Raw genomic sequence first — 14,564 nt, 5'->3', positions numbered from 1 at the left:
ACCACTAAATGACAACGAAGTGTTACAGAAAACTCTCTTTGCTGCCGCCTACTTGTCGTTTGGATTTCTGAATCTAAATCTGGCATTTCTACTCAATGGTAACTGATCAGTGGGCACCCCTGCCTTCCTTCAACCACTTGTTTACATTGTTTGTACTTCCCAATCATTTACTCCTTTTCAACAATGTCTACCATATTCTCAGCAAATGTAAAATGGTTTCTTATGGCCATTCACAGATAATTTTTGAGCAAATACAGGTCAAGCTATTTTAAAAAAAAATCTAAAACAATGCTACCTACAGTTCAGAGAGAAACTTATAGCAATTGTTTTACCTAACATGTTTGCAGAAGTATTGTCAGACTATAATTATAATTAGATTCCTTGCCTGGTCATTAATAATACTTTCCCTAACATTGGGAGTCATATTTCTTTTTACTGAAGAAGAAGAAAGGTGTGATATTTTGACAATCAAGATAAAATGCAACAACAAAAACTATCCTTACAAAGTCCACTTTCTACAGAGGAAGCCTCCTTATCCTGTTATCTTTTAATTCTTCAGCAATAAATGGAACAGAAACTTAGTGACACTTAACTGCTTTCATAAATAAGTTTCTATCTTAAAATAGGATACACACACACAGTAGTCTGAGAAAGCAACACTCTGCCTCCAAGTAGCTAGATTTGCTCCAGACCATGCCAATTTGGCTGGTCAGTAGTCTGGTAATTTTCCAGAATGAAATATTCTGGAACAGGAAGTGATTATGATAGAACTGTGAAAAATTATACACAGTACAGAAAAAATGAATATGCTTCTCTCTCTCAGCATTGTGAACAAAAGGCAGCACTCTGCATAATTCTATTGTTGAATTTGTTTCCAGAGGTTGTAGTGATGGTCACAGAGCTGCCAGTTTTAAAAGGATTCGATCAAGTCTTAGAAATTAAGGCTATCAATGGCTATTAATCCATAGTGCATTATAATATGGGAAGTGATACTACATATATAGATCCTGACCTCTTGATATATAAATAGTAGTTTGAAATGCTCCTTGGCCATTACCAGAATTTCTACATGCATAACCCTCAGTGAAAAGCAAAGGGATATGTATGCACCCAGCAGTAATTACGAGAAATATTTTTAGACAACAGCTTTTAATAAGGTTTTCCAATGTATCATTTCAATAATTCTGGTCCCCTGAGCAGAGATCTTTTTGAAGCTTCTTGCTGGATATTTTTCCTGAAAAGCCACAGGAGGTACACTATGCCACATCGCTCCAAGGCAGCCCAGGAAGTACAGCTTCTAAAAGGGGGTTCCATTTTCCCAGACAGAAGTGGTACACAGTGTGGGAATACTACTAAAGCCATAATTTCTATTAGAGGCTTATGTGACCTCTGTGCTGGGCATACCTATGGTTAGTTACCCACTAGGCCCTTTCTGGACAAGGGTAACCTAGTTACAGTTTTTCTCATGCTGGTAATTGCATGTTTACATTAAAGTAATGTGCTTGAGCTAGAAGCTACAGTTGGTTCAGAATGTGGTGGCCAATAGCTACATGGGTCACCTGGCCATGTACAGGTTACACCTTTGCTGAACCAACTGTACCAGCTGCCAATTAGCTATTGAACCATGTGGAGATTTGCTTCTGACATAGAAGAATCTAAATAACCTGGAAACAGGATAACCATCAGGATCAGGCACACTGATGGTAGGTACCAAAGGCCACTGAAACCATCCTCCCTTCTAAAATAACTATCAAACCAATCTATCTTCTCATAGGGAAATATTATTTTAGCCCACCCTTATTTTTTTTCTTCTGGATTTGAGACTTACCACCACCTGATAAAGGATTGCCAGCCTTGATCCTCCACATTACCTGAAAATCTTACTTGCTCTATGTTATTACTAATCTACAAGAGTGGGAAAACCTAACTTTGTTTTTTGCCGTTTGCAGAGTTAATGATGATTTTCAGCAGTGCAGCCCCCCTTCTACCCCACATAGGTAAAGGTAAAGGTTTCCCTTGACTAAGTCCAGTCGTGTCCGACTCTAGGGGGCGGTGCTCATCTCCGTTTCAAAGCCGAAGAGCCGGCGTTTGTCTGTAGACACTTCTGTGGTCATGTGGCCAGCATGACTACACGGAACGCTGTTACCTGCCCGCCGAAGCGGTACCTATTAATCTACTCACATTTGCATGTTTTTGAACTGCTAGGTTGGCAGGAGCTGGGACGAGCAACGGGAGCTCATCCCGTCACGCAGATTTGAACCGCCGACCTTCCCATCGGCAAGCTCAGCAGCTCAGCAGTTTAACCCGCAGCGCCACCGCATCCCTTTCTACCCCACATACTCAACTCTAAAATAGATACATTATACCTCTGCTATGCTTAAAGCATCTTTTAGAAGTCCATGGGTCAAAAATGTCAGCCCTTACTCTTCAGGTAATATTTCATCATTGCCAGGCTGTGGACCTTGGAGGTCTAAATAAATAAATGCACTGTACTGTAATTGAACCGAAAGAAAATTGTCCCCCTGCTACCTAAAGACGTTCCTTGGAGGCACTGCGGCATATCCAGTCTGACAACAGGAATAATTGGCTCAATAGGAATTTCTCATCATATTCCTGAAAAGAAACTTTATGATTATTCAATATGCACCACACTGGCAGGCAGTGGATGGAAGGGACAGAAAGTTGATTTTCCTCTTTGAATCACAAACTTGTCCAGGGAAATAGTTTTGAAAGACAAGGAAAGTGTTTTTCATCTTGATTTTATTCATACACAAGGAGTTGAGGAGAGTGTCAAAGCTCCATTCGGGTATCTAGACTAGCTTTCGAGAATCTGATTTAGTTTCCCATCCCACATTTGAAAATTTTAATATTGTTCCTGTGAGAATGACTGACATTCAGATTAAAAAAAAAATCAGGAAATGTGACTCATTAAGAGCGAGGAAACTGTCTCTTTGCAATTCCATGCAGGTACAATAAAAAGTGTTGGGGTTTTCAGGGAAGAGGGTCTAAGCTCAGCCCTTATTTTCAAAAAAGGAAGTTTCCTCCTGATCAAAAGGCAGAATTAAATAGGCACAATGAGTAATTATAATTACATTGATGTAGATTTTACTTAGACATGTATTTGGATGTATCATGATGGATTTCCCCCCTTCCTTTGCCATTTTAAGTCCACTACCTTCCTCTGGGTGAGAGCAGAGACTGTGGCCCAGGCTGTCTCATTAGTGGGCTGTAGCAGTATTTTCAAGGACATTGAAAGCATGACTAACTTTTTTATTCTCAGTTCTGACTTTTTAAGCTTTTTGTCATTCTTCACTGTCGAGCTGCTCTAAGATAAAGCCACTGTTCTGTTGGTACGGTATCACTCTTGGCATACTTAGATTATAGGACGGCGAATCATTGTAATCCAAAGAGAATCTATAGCTGGTGCCCTTAAGCAATGTTTGCAATTTGACAAGTGCTACCAGAAGAGTAGAAACATCAATAGAGTTTATGGGCAGCTTACAGAAGTTCAATATATGGCTTGGGATGTATCTTGCCCTAGTTTCAATAGCTTCTTCTATGATTTTGGCAAGCTGGAATGGAGCCTCTCCTATCAGCTGCAGGCTGTCACTAACTAAATAGGTGAGCTTCTTGGCAGTTTCCCTTTGTTGGGGCATCAGCACCTGCAAAAACATTTGCGAGTTGATTGCCGGCTGCCCAACCAACTCCTACAATGACTTGCAAGGCCAATATTACCATAATGGGGTTAAGGGTAATAGAGAAAGTAAAGTCCAGCCAAGAAGTATTTTTGACCAAAAAAAGAGCTAGCAACTGCTTCTATTTTGGCTAAAATAGGATTGCTTAGTGACTTGATTATCTTGACCATTTCAAAACCATTTTCTCTTTTGCTAAATTCAAATGAGGACTGCTAGAGAAAAGTGCAGGAGAATGTTTATGCCTATTGCTACAAAAAACCCTTCATAAAGTAGGGAAAAGGCAGGTCTCTTTACAGATTTTTTTTCACTCCAATGGTTATAACAGAGCAATATAACACAAGGCTTGCTTGCGACATACGGGAATTGCGAACCACTGTAATATGCTTTAGGGACATTTTAAAATCAACTCATTTAAAGCTGATATCATTCTGTTCATGTTATTATAGTGAACAACCTGATTTTAAGGAGGAAAAATATTGAAGAGAAAAAGCTCAAAATGCTTTGACTTTTATTTATTTCTTGCATTCCTGTCCTGGCTGAGCTTTATAGGGCCATCAGGATTATGTGGTTGAGAGCCAAAGGAGATTTGACCTCAAGAGATTTTTTACTAAAAATTCTCATGTTGCATTTGTTTGTACTCATTTAGAAGGATTTTGTCAAATGGATTTCAATTTTGATCATTGCAATCAAATAGAGAAAGGGGGCTTTAACCCCCTCCCAGTAAGTTTTCCAACTAAAATTGCTACTAGCTCAGCTGTGGAGAATGCTGTTATTTTTTTTTTATTAAGCCTATACTTATTTATTTTATTTATTTCATCAGATTTATATACCACCTATTTCACTATGCAATATTTCTTCCAGTCCCCCAACTATATGCATGAAAATACAGGAAAATCACCAAAAGAAACGGATTTTCCCCTGTTTCTTCTGGAAAAAAAAGGGGAAACGTGGATGATGAAAATGTATTAATGTTTTCTTTTAAAATACATCAAATGATTAAATAAATGTTTATGTATTGCTACCCAACCATTATAACCCTCCAGCCCCATATAATTTATAAAACCTATATAACAGGAATACTTTTATGTAAGGCGATTTTCAGTAATAGAAAATTATAATTATAATTTCTAGACAGTTCAACCTTCCAGAATTCTAACATTCTAACATGCTATTCATTTGTCTGTTTTACTGGGCTTATAAAGTGCTCCAGTCATGAAGGACTCCAACCAAAATTTAGTCCAATCTCAGTAAACTGAGTCAAAGACAGTAAAATACAAATAAAACAGATCAATAATATTGCAGATTCTACATAGCATGTTAGGAACAATAATCAGTATAATCAAAAGGGAATAAGATCACAGCATTCCACCCCCAAAGGCCTGATGGAAAAATCACATTTTAATGGCTTTCCTAAAAACCAGGTGGGAAAGAGCCATCTGAATATCTGAGAAATTCTCTTCCACAGAAGAATGCATTTCTTTCTCCTGGTGGAAACTGACATATATTTTCCAAGGAGAAGGAAGAAGTCCACCATTTCTATTTGTTTGCTCATGGGCTTGCTTCCTCTTCTTGATTTTGAATCTAGAGATTGGTAGATTTATTTCTCTTCTCCATTATGCTTCAAAGCACTGGGAGTAGGGTGGGCAATACTAGCAGCATCCATTTATTTGCATGTATTTTATTTTTTCCTTTTTTTTAAAGTCCTGTAACACCCCAGATTTCTGCCCTGTTGCTTCAAAAATTTAAATGTTACATTTTTCCCCAAGCAAAACTAACAAAAACTTTGACAGATATTATAAAAAGGAAAATGTGGAGTGGTCCAGTGCAAATGAGAATGCTTTCTAACTTGTTAATAGTAATGCAAAAAGGGAACTTTTAGATAACTGTATGGCTGTCCAGTGGATGTCCACTTCTTTGCTGCAGTCAGACAAGTAAGTAATGCAAGCTTGGTTTTCATATTAATGAACACTTAATGTTCATTGAGTTTATATTTATTTTCATTAATATTAAATAATATAATTAATCTTAATGAAAACTTAATATTAAGTTCTCTCAAGATGTTTTCCTCTGGGATTTCATGGAAGTATGAGACACCAAGCAGTCTGCAGGTTTTTTGATGGAAGGTGGCTCACTGAAGACAGAACATTCACACACAGTATGTGAGTTCAAAAATACTACATTTAACCAATGAGGATTTCACTGGTGTGTGTGTGTGTGTGTGTGTTTTCTCTCTCCTGTGAAAGTACATTTTAAAGTAAGTTCTGTTTCTTCAGAATGAATAAGAACTGGTAGAAAAATAATGTTAGTTTTTTGTGCACTGCACTAATAATATTCCTAAACTAAATAAGTATCTTTCAGTTTTCATACCACTCCAAACACCGTGATACATTATCCCATAAAAAATGTGCACATTTATGAAAATCGCACTCTAGAGAAAATAAAGAACTTCAATGAATATATGAGGAAAAATTACTTTAACAATGCATATATTCAAGAAATGTTATATGAAAAGCATACATTCTTAATGCATACAATAAAGCACACAAGATGCATGTATATTTTCTGTTTAAAAATTTAAACATATTAAAAATGTTTAAAATTTAAAAATATATATTCCCCAGCTTTTGCAGAAACAACATAACTTGTGCCTGCAAAAATGCAATTGTTACAGAGAGAAAAACAAATATATTTTCCACCCTGGTAATGAAGTGGGAAAGAAAACATGAGCCAGTGAAAAACATTCAGGTCTAGAATATCTTGCTTCAGATTTAGAGCAAAATTGATAAATCAAACCAGGAAACTGGTTATAGGAGATACCTATAATACAGATTTCCTGGTACAATTGAGATTAGACTTCTGGCTACAAAGAAATTGGACTTATTCTGAGTTTGCCATTGCTATTTTGGAATTCCCTCCCTAAAGATGCCTGCTGAGCTCTGTGCCTTGGTCTCTATGCATGGAGAAATCCTCAGCAGATTTGAACTGCCTGATCAGACTGGGGGACTTGTATTATTGTGTTCTGTTACAATTTTGGACTTGTGTCTATTTTTTAAAATAATTACTTGTAATTACTATTTAAAAATAATCTGGGACATAAAATATGAATGTGTAGGATCCATAAGGGTCCATAATAATGATCAACTGTCTACCAAATCATTTTTCTACAAATAGGAACCCTCTTGCTGCTGCTTTTTTCAGAGATCTTGTGCCTCTGCTAGCTTGGTAACAGGAAGAAGTGAAAGCTTTTCTCATATAACATTGCAGCCACACTTTTCATTCCTTGTTAATTATTAAAGGACAGGCAATTTATGGGACATGTGAGTGAAGGGGGAAGTGGCTGTCCCATGTGTACAATGTACTTAGCTTTCCTCCATTGTATTTTGCCTATGTAGCTTCTGAAGAGATAGCTATGCCATGTCTGGAGCAGAGCCTTGTGCAATTATAGCCAGTCTGGCTGAGGAGAAAGATCTGCATATCTCTAGCTGAATGAGTGTCCATCTCTGTTATAATGCTTTTTTTCTCCATAATTATGATGCTGCAATGCGACCTGACAGGTCAAAATAAACTTCACAAATCAGTCTCAACTAACCTGGCAGAAGAGGGCTGCTAAGAGAACAGAGAGGGCAGTTCTATGTTCTGATATTAATAATGGTGGTGGTAGTATTATCCAATGCTTAAAATCCAGCAATGTGTTAGTGTTTCAGACTATTGACTACAATGGGCTGAGGTCCATTTAACACTGCTATGAATAACTCCTCAGCAGTAAGTCCCACAGAGGCCAGCTTATTGCCAGGTAAAGAATTAGAGAATTTTAGCCTTACTTAGGAGAAAGTCACAGTAAAAACAGTGTGGTTTTCTGCTGAGTACATAGTAGGATTGCACATGAAGTCTTAATCAGATCAGAGCTGCTCTGTGGATGAGATATTAACCAACAAACTCAATTCCTTCTAGCTTTCTTTAGGGATTCAGCTAATACACATGAGAGTTAAAAGTTTGTTAGAACGTAAGCAGGAATCTACAAACACCTTTGGAGCTTGGTAGCCATTCCACAACTGCTAGATCCACTTGAAAGATTGGGATACTCAGCAGAATACCCAAGGAAAATGCAGCTTTCTTAAAACAGTCCCATTTATAAATGTTAATTGTGTTGTTTTGGATAGAGAGCATGATTTGAGCTAGTTGTAAAATATATTGCAATAGTTATCAAGTTGAGCTGATTTTCCTATCTTCTGGGGTGCCTCCTGGGGATATTTTAAATGGTGTAAGAGAGAATCTAATTTTGCACTGATGGCATTTAAATTCAAGTAAACCAAAGAAACGGTCAACTAGAGGAGGCACTGGTTTGCCTTGAAATCAGCCTGGGAAGAGTCTGTTATAAAGTATTATGTACATTGTTATTATTTGAGCCACTTGTCTGTTGATTCACTGAAAAATTGTCTTGTCAGGAAAGGGAAACAGGTTTATCCTGACTGCTTTTGTTTTCTGCATCTACCTCCTGAACTGACTCCATTTGTAAATCAGCCAGGGGTTCAGAGTGATTATTTAAAAGAAATGAATATTCTGCACCTACAGTACTTGCATGCAGTCCAGTTCTGTGACCAAGTCATCAATTCTAACTTGTTTCAGTGCTTTTCTTGCAGTCATTTGTCCAGAGCTTGACCGAGTCCTTTTTCTTCCACATAAGAAGTAAAAGGGTATTCCAAGTTTTAAAAAGACTGATAAGAATTCAGTTGTAAGGTTAAAAGCTTGACTGAGGAACAAATAAATAAGAACAAAGTGCCAGTTAAAAAAATGGAAAGGAGAGGATTAAGAGAAATAGAATATTAAATAGGGAAAAGATAGGCCTGAAGTGGAGTTTCACCACTGAAGTTTGGTGGAAGTGAGAGCACATAAACTAATGCAGTCTCTAGTCTCCCTTCACAACTGGTGCATTTGCAGATATTTGCACGTTGAACATGATCTGCAGGGCATTTGTAAACACATGCAACTGAACAAAGAATGTTTTCAAACTTCATAATGATCAGCAAGATTTAGGTTAGGCTGCCAGATTTAGAGTGCAAAGTTCCAGATGACACTAAGTAGCAGCGAAGAAAGGCAGAAAACTTTAAATCATTGCTGCTATTAATGATCTTCTGAATTGTTTTCAGCCCAGATCTGGTAGATGCAGCAATCCCTGATTAAAATAAGAGATTCAGACTATCTGAGGCTTGTGCATTTAGCCAAATGCACCTGCTTTATCCTTTTCTCTTTTAAAAAAATTACTTAGAGTTGGGTTTAGAATAATTAAATGCTTCCATGGTTGACTTTAGAATACTGTATAATTGCTATCCTAGTTTATTTTCTCTGTCCCAAGTTTGAAAGTTAAAGGAAAAGATGGTAATTTAGACTCTATTATGTGGGTTAGAAAAGTGAGTTATTAGCCCTAATAAAGAAAGGAAGAAGGGATTTTGATTACCAATGATCAGCACCCCAGCCAGCTCCTTTCTTGCTGCAGAAGACCATGCCAGAAATGGAAGCATCAACTCTCACAATAGCAGTAGAGAGTTAGTTCCTGTCCTGAATTATTATTTTTCCATAGAAATTACGATGAAACATAAAAATAACTGCAACACATTATTTTTTTCCTATCCACCTTAGAGCACACAGCTCAGAGAAGAGGTTAATAGCTAAACAGTACAAGACCTATTTACAAAAATGAACAGACAAATGGTCTGCATCAACAGCCCATCTTAATCTGGCACTAAAAAGACATTCCTATTGGTGCCTGCCAAAATGCATTGTTCTTGATGTTTTGTAAATTAAATTTAAATACTGTATATCTCACCTGATGAGGGCTTTTACTATTTTACTGTTGCATCATGGGAGCCAAGGAAATAAATTTTAAAAAGGCAATGCTTTTACTCTGATAAGAATTTGGCATTCATTCTAGCCCTACATTCCCTGGCAGTGCCTGTCTTCAGGATGAACTTACTTTTGCAAATCCTGCTCAATAATCCATGGTCTCTCACTTCTTGCTGTTGTTATTGCTTTTTTTTCAGTGTGGCTGCAGCATTATAATGCACTGACTTTTAATTAGCTCTTGTATCTCACAAGGAATACAAATTAATATTTGCTTTTCCTTTGTTCTTTACTTTCTTTAATTGTGAAAGAGAAGGTAGTCTTGTACTGTTAGATTTGCCACCAATATTAGAGCTGCTGGTTAGAAATCAGATGAGGAGCAAAAGAGGAAGAGATCTTTTAAGTGGCAAAACAGTTGAACATAAAGCAATATATTTGTTGCAAATCACAATAGCAAATGGGATATGCATACTCCTCCCCTTCCTTAACTCTGTTGGTTGCTTTTACAAACTTCAGACTGGCATTCCTGAATTTTGTACCCATGTGGGTCAAGAAGAACACATTCTGCATACAGATAGATGCCCTGCTATGTGGCAGAGCTAGTTAGTATTTGGATGAGAAGGCCCCAGAAAATTCCAAGGCTGTAGTCTAGACTGGAAATTGAAGAAACATCTCAGAAGAAAGCAGTAGAAAAGCCACTTCCAGATTGTGGCTAGTGGATGCATCCATCCCTGAGGTGAGCAAGCATTTAGCATGATGTATTTATTTGGCTGCCAATCTCAAGTACATGACTTGGGGTGGCTAACAATACTTAAAACAATAAAAACAGCAAAAGAATAAAAACAATATAACAAAATCATAAATAACCTAAATAGCAGCTGGGGAAACAACCAACAGCACAGTTAGTTACCATTTGCAACAGTTCAACCAAGAAATGGGCTCACCCACACAATCAGGGCCCCAGGCTCAATGACACAACCAGGGTTTTAAGACCTTGTGAAAGGCCAGCAGGACCAGGGCAAGTCTGATTTCAGGGGAATAATGTTCCAGAGGGTGGACACCGTGACTGAAAAAGCTCTCTTCCTGGGTCATGTCAGATGATACTCCCTTAAAGATGGGACCAGGACCGTACCTCTTCTGCCGAATCTAATGGAATGGGTAGATACAACTGGTACCTTTCTTTAAAATTAAATTGCATTCTTTATAAACACCATTCTTATTCAAGTTTAAAATATTCAGAATTATTTAATAACTTTTTATTTCTTTCATAATAATAATAATAATAATAATTTGTTGGCAATTTTTGCAGGGGCTTTGGGCTTTGAAGTTGCAGCATGTAGCATTAAGCCCACAGGTTATGTAGCTAGAGATGATCCACTTGTTTCAGGTGTATCCTTGGTTTAGCCAATTTGGAAATGATAGTATTGTGTGTGTGTGTGTGTGTGTGTGTATCTCTATATCTCCAATTCTTGGAGACTGCCTGGACTAGTCTCTGCAGTTTTATTGGCAGGGTTTTTCAGAAGTGGTTTGCCATTGCCTTCTTCTTGGGGCTGAGAGAGAGTGACTGGCCCAAGGTCACCCAGCTGGCTTTGTGCCTAAGGCAGGACTAGAATTCACAGTCTCCCAGTTTCTAGCCTGATACCTACATAAAACTGGTATTATACATACCTTATGCATATTTTTATTAACATTTTTCAATACAGTAAAAACAAACAAAAAGAAAGAAAGAAAGAAAGAAAGAAAGAAAGAAAGAAAGGGGAAGAACTATGCCTTTCACCCTTCTCTCTGTCAAGTAATTAGGACCTCAAGAAGAACTATTATAAACTTTTCCCCATCCTCTTCATGCCTTATTAGTCCCCAAATACTGAAAACATCAATTCAATCTTTTCTTCTTTCAACAAAAAGTCCATATAAGGTTTCCAGTCTTTCAAAAACATCTTTGTCATTTTTTCTCTGACCAAGCTAATCAGCTTCGCCATTTCTGCAAGTTCAGTTAATTTTATAATCTAGTCTTTCACTGTAGGTATTTCATTGCTTTTCCAACTTTAGCATACAATGATCTTTCCATAGTTACCATGTTGTTGTTGTTTATTCGTTTAGTCGCTTCCGACTCTTCGTGACTTCATGGACCAGCCCACGCCAGAGCTTCCTGTCGGTCGTCAACACCCCCAGCTCCCCCAGGGACGAGTCCGTCACCTCTAGAATATATAGTTACCATATACAGTATTAATTTCCCGTATTTCTTTTCTAATTCCTTCTCCATAAAAGTCAGTAGGAATCATTCTGGTTTCATCATAATATTAGTCCTCAATACCTTTTGCATCATTGTATTGTATATACCTTATGGAAAGATAACAGTGCCTGCATGGGAAGGGGGTGAAAGCAAGCAAGATGGCTGCCAAGGTCTTGGGATCATAGCCCGCCCATTTTTTAAATGCGGTGATGTGTTGCATACATGCATAAAGGAACAGGGCTTCAAATACGATGCTGTGACTGCCAACTTGCTGGTTTTGATCTCTGCCCCTTTTCCACTGATGCTGATGCTTTTCCCCAAACGAATATCTATGAATTGAATGGGATAGGATTGTTTTACATTCATTGCTAAGTATAAAATGACTCATTCAATACATTAGCATGAGGTGCGAATGGCTGAAGACATCACTGCCACAATGTGTGGAAGTATATATGTGTGTCTATATGCAGAGACACACATACACATGTGCATCACACCCACAAACTCTTATTGGGGAAAATGAAATACTCACAAATGACTTCAGCTGGAAGCTGGGGAAGCTTGCACAGGATTTTGTTTGTGCGCATAATTTTTTTTTCTTTGTATTGTTTCTTGAGGTTGATATTCATCTTAAATTCAGGATTGGCTTCCTTTGAGGTAAACAAGACAACATCATCTCTTGGTATACCTCAGATACCATCTGCCATCCCTCTCCAATATGAATAAATAGGATGCTGCTTCTTGTTTTCATCTTGTAGGCCTGATCTTAGTGGCCTGAAAACCAATCATAATCCTTTTATACAAGAAAGCTAAAACTTACGCTTCACTACCATTGTGGGGCAAAGAGAATGATAATACACATGGCCAGAATGCCCAGGACTTGGTTGAAGGCAGGATTCCTACATATTATTTCCTGGGTTGCATGAGCCATTGAACTCGATGTGGGCTTTTTTCTGAGTATCAGAGTTTAAGATTGCATCACCTTTGACCTGACTACATGGGGCTGGATTCTGCTAGCACAGGTACCATTCCAAAGCAGTTTTATATTACCTAAGATAATAATTTTGTTGCGAGATAAAGTTTCATTTCAGATATTTTTAAGTCAGGCCCAGTTTTTTTGGTAATGTGATGTAATTTTTTGTTTTCCTTTTCCCATCTTCCACTGGCCCATCTACTGTGCACAAAATTGTAATTTATTCTAGATAGTTTAAAGAACCGCTCCTTCATCATTTCATTCTCAGAAAGAAACTTTTCCCTGGAACAACAAACATATTCTTTTCCCCTTTCTTCCAAGTGTAACTCCCTTCTTGTATCTCTTTATTGACTGTCTCTTTTGCTTTGAATCATCTCTGTGCATTTTCTGGAGTTCAGCAGAAGCCTCAGCACAATGTGTGATGTTTGGCACAGGCAGAGTTGTTGTAATCATTCTTTGAGCATACAGAAAAGTTAAAAATTCAGCCTCTTGGAAATGTGATAAAAAGAAGAAAGAAATGTAATTTTTATGATTGTCTTTGGTAGACAAGCAATCTCTGGCAAAATCTCAGAAGGCAGATTGCTTATTCTTTTAATTTTTTTTTAGGTTGCAACATGCAACTTATTTCTCAAGATTTACATTGAAGAGGGTCAGCTACCTCATTGTGTTGGACCAGATCTCTCTCTCTTTGAAACATTGGCAACAGCAAAGCTGTTCCTTTACACTTGGGAATCGATTTATCAATTTGTTTGATTAATTGATTATTAAAATGTATTTGCAGTATTTTAACTTTATTTAGTTTGGTTGATTGATTGGCACTTACTGTCTGCTCTGGGAAGTATTCAAGAAAGCTAATAACATTTTAAAATATGATCCATGCAAAAAAGCAGCAGGACTTTGATTGCTCAGTCATGGTCACCAGCTTGATATTTTTGACCACTCCTCCCATGAATACCCCTGAAAACCATTAAAGTTGTTAAAGTAGAATTGCCATATCTGGGCTGCAAAAATGTGACTGACCAGTAAATGGAAGCAGAAGTACCTAAAAGTGTAAAACTTTCTGCCATGGAATATTCATCTGGGTTTTTGGGGTTCATATATGGTAACCCTACCTTAAGGCCTGAGGTACAATGTATCTTGGGACTATCTGTTCCTAGGCCAGCTTCTGGCTTCCTAAGATCTGATAAAAAGGCCTTTTTGTATTTCCCACATATAAGGGAGGCATAATTGATGGGAGCCACAAAAAGGGCCTTCTTGGTGGCTGCTCCTAAACTGTGAAGCCTTTTGCCAAAGGAGTGCAAGATATTTCTATAGCTGGTGATCCTTTACTGAGTGGTTAAGGCCTTTCTTTTTAGAAAGGTTGTGACTCCAGCATTTTACTTGAATATACTGTCTGCGAGAGATTTTCTTTTCTGTTCTTGGTAACCTCAAATGTTTAATCTTATTTTTGTTTGTTTGTTTTTATATGTCCTAGGTGATTCATATGCAATAGAAGGCCAGGACGAAAATGTTCATCGAAGTCAATAATAAATAATAAATAAATTGGTTGGGTTGATTAAAAAAGCAGACTGAACACAATCCCCAAGCACTCCTACCTAAAGCATCTCATTCTCACTCTTTTGTTGTTTTTCTCTCAAACACTCATTCTATGAATCTCTCCTACTTTCTCTTTTCTCAAAGAGGGAGACATCATGCCAATGGAAGAGTTCTGTATGTGTGTGTGTGTGTGTATGAGAGAGAGAGAGAGGGAGAGAGCGAGAATGCTAATTGCTAGAAGCCCCATTGGGATCCCAAATGGGACAGTGCAAATTCACAGCTTCATCCC

Source organism: Candoia aspera, chromosome 8, assembly GCF_035149785.1.
Source record: "Candoia aspera isolate rCanAsp1 chromosome 8, rCanAsp1.hap2, whole genome shotgun sequence".
NCBI classification, from domain to species: domain Eukaryota; kingdom Metazoa; phylum Chordata; class Lepidosauria; order Squamata; family Boidae; genus Candoia; species Candoia aspera.
Note: the sequence above shows the minus strand (reverse complement) of the source record.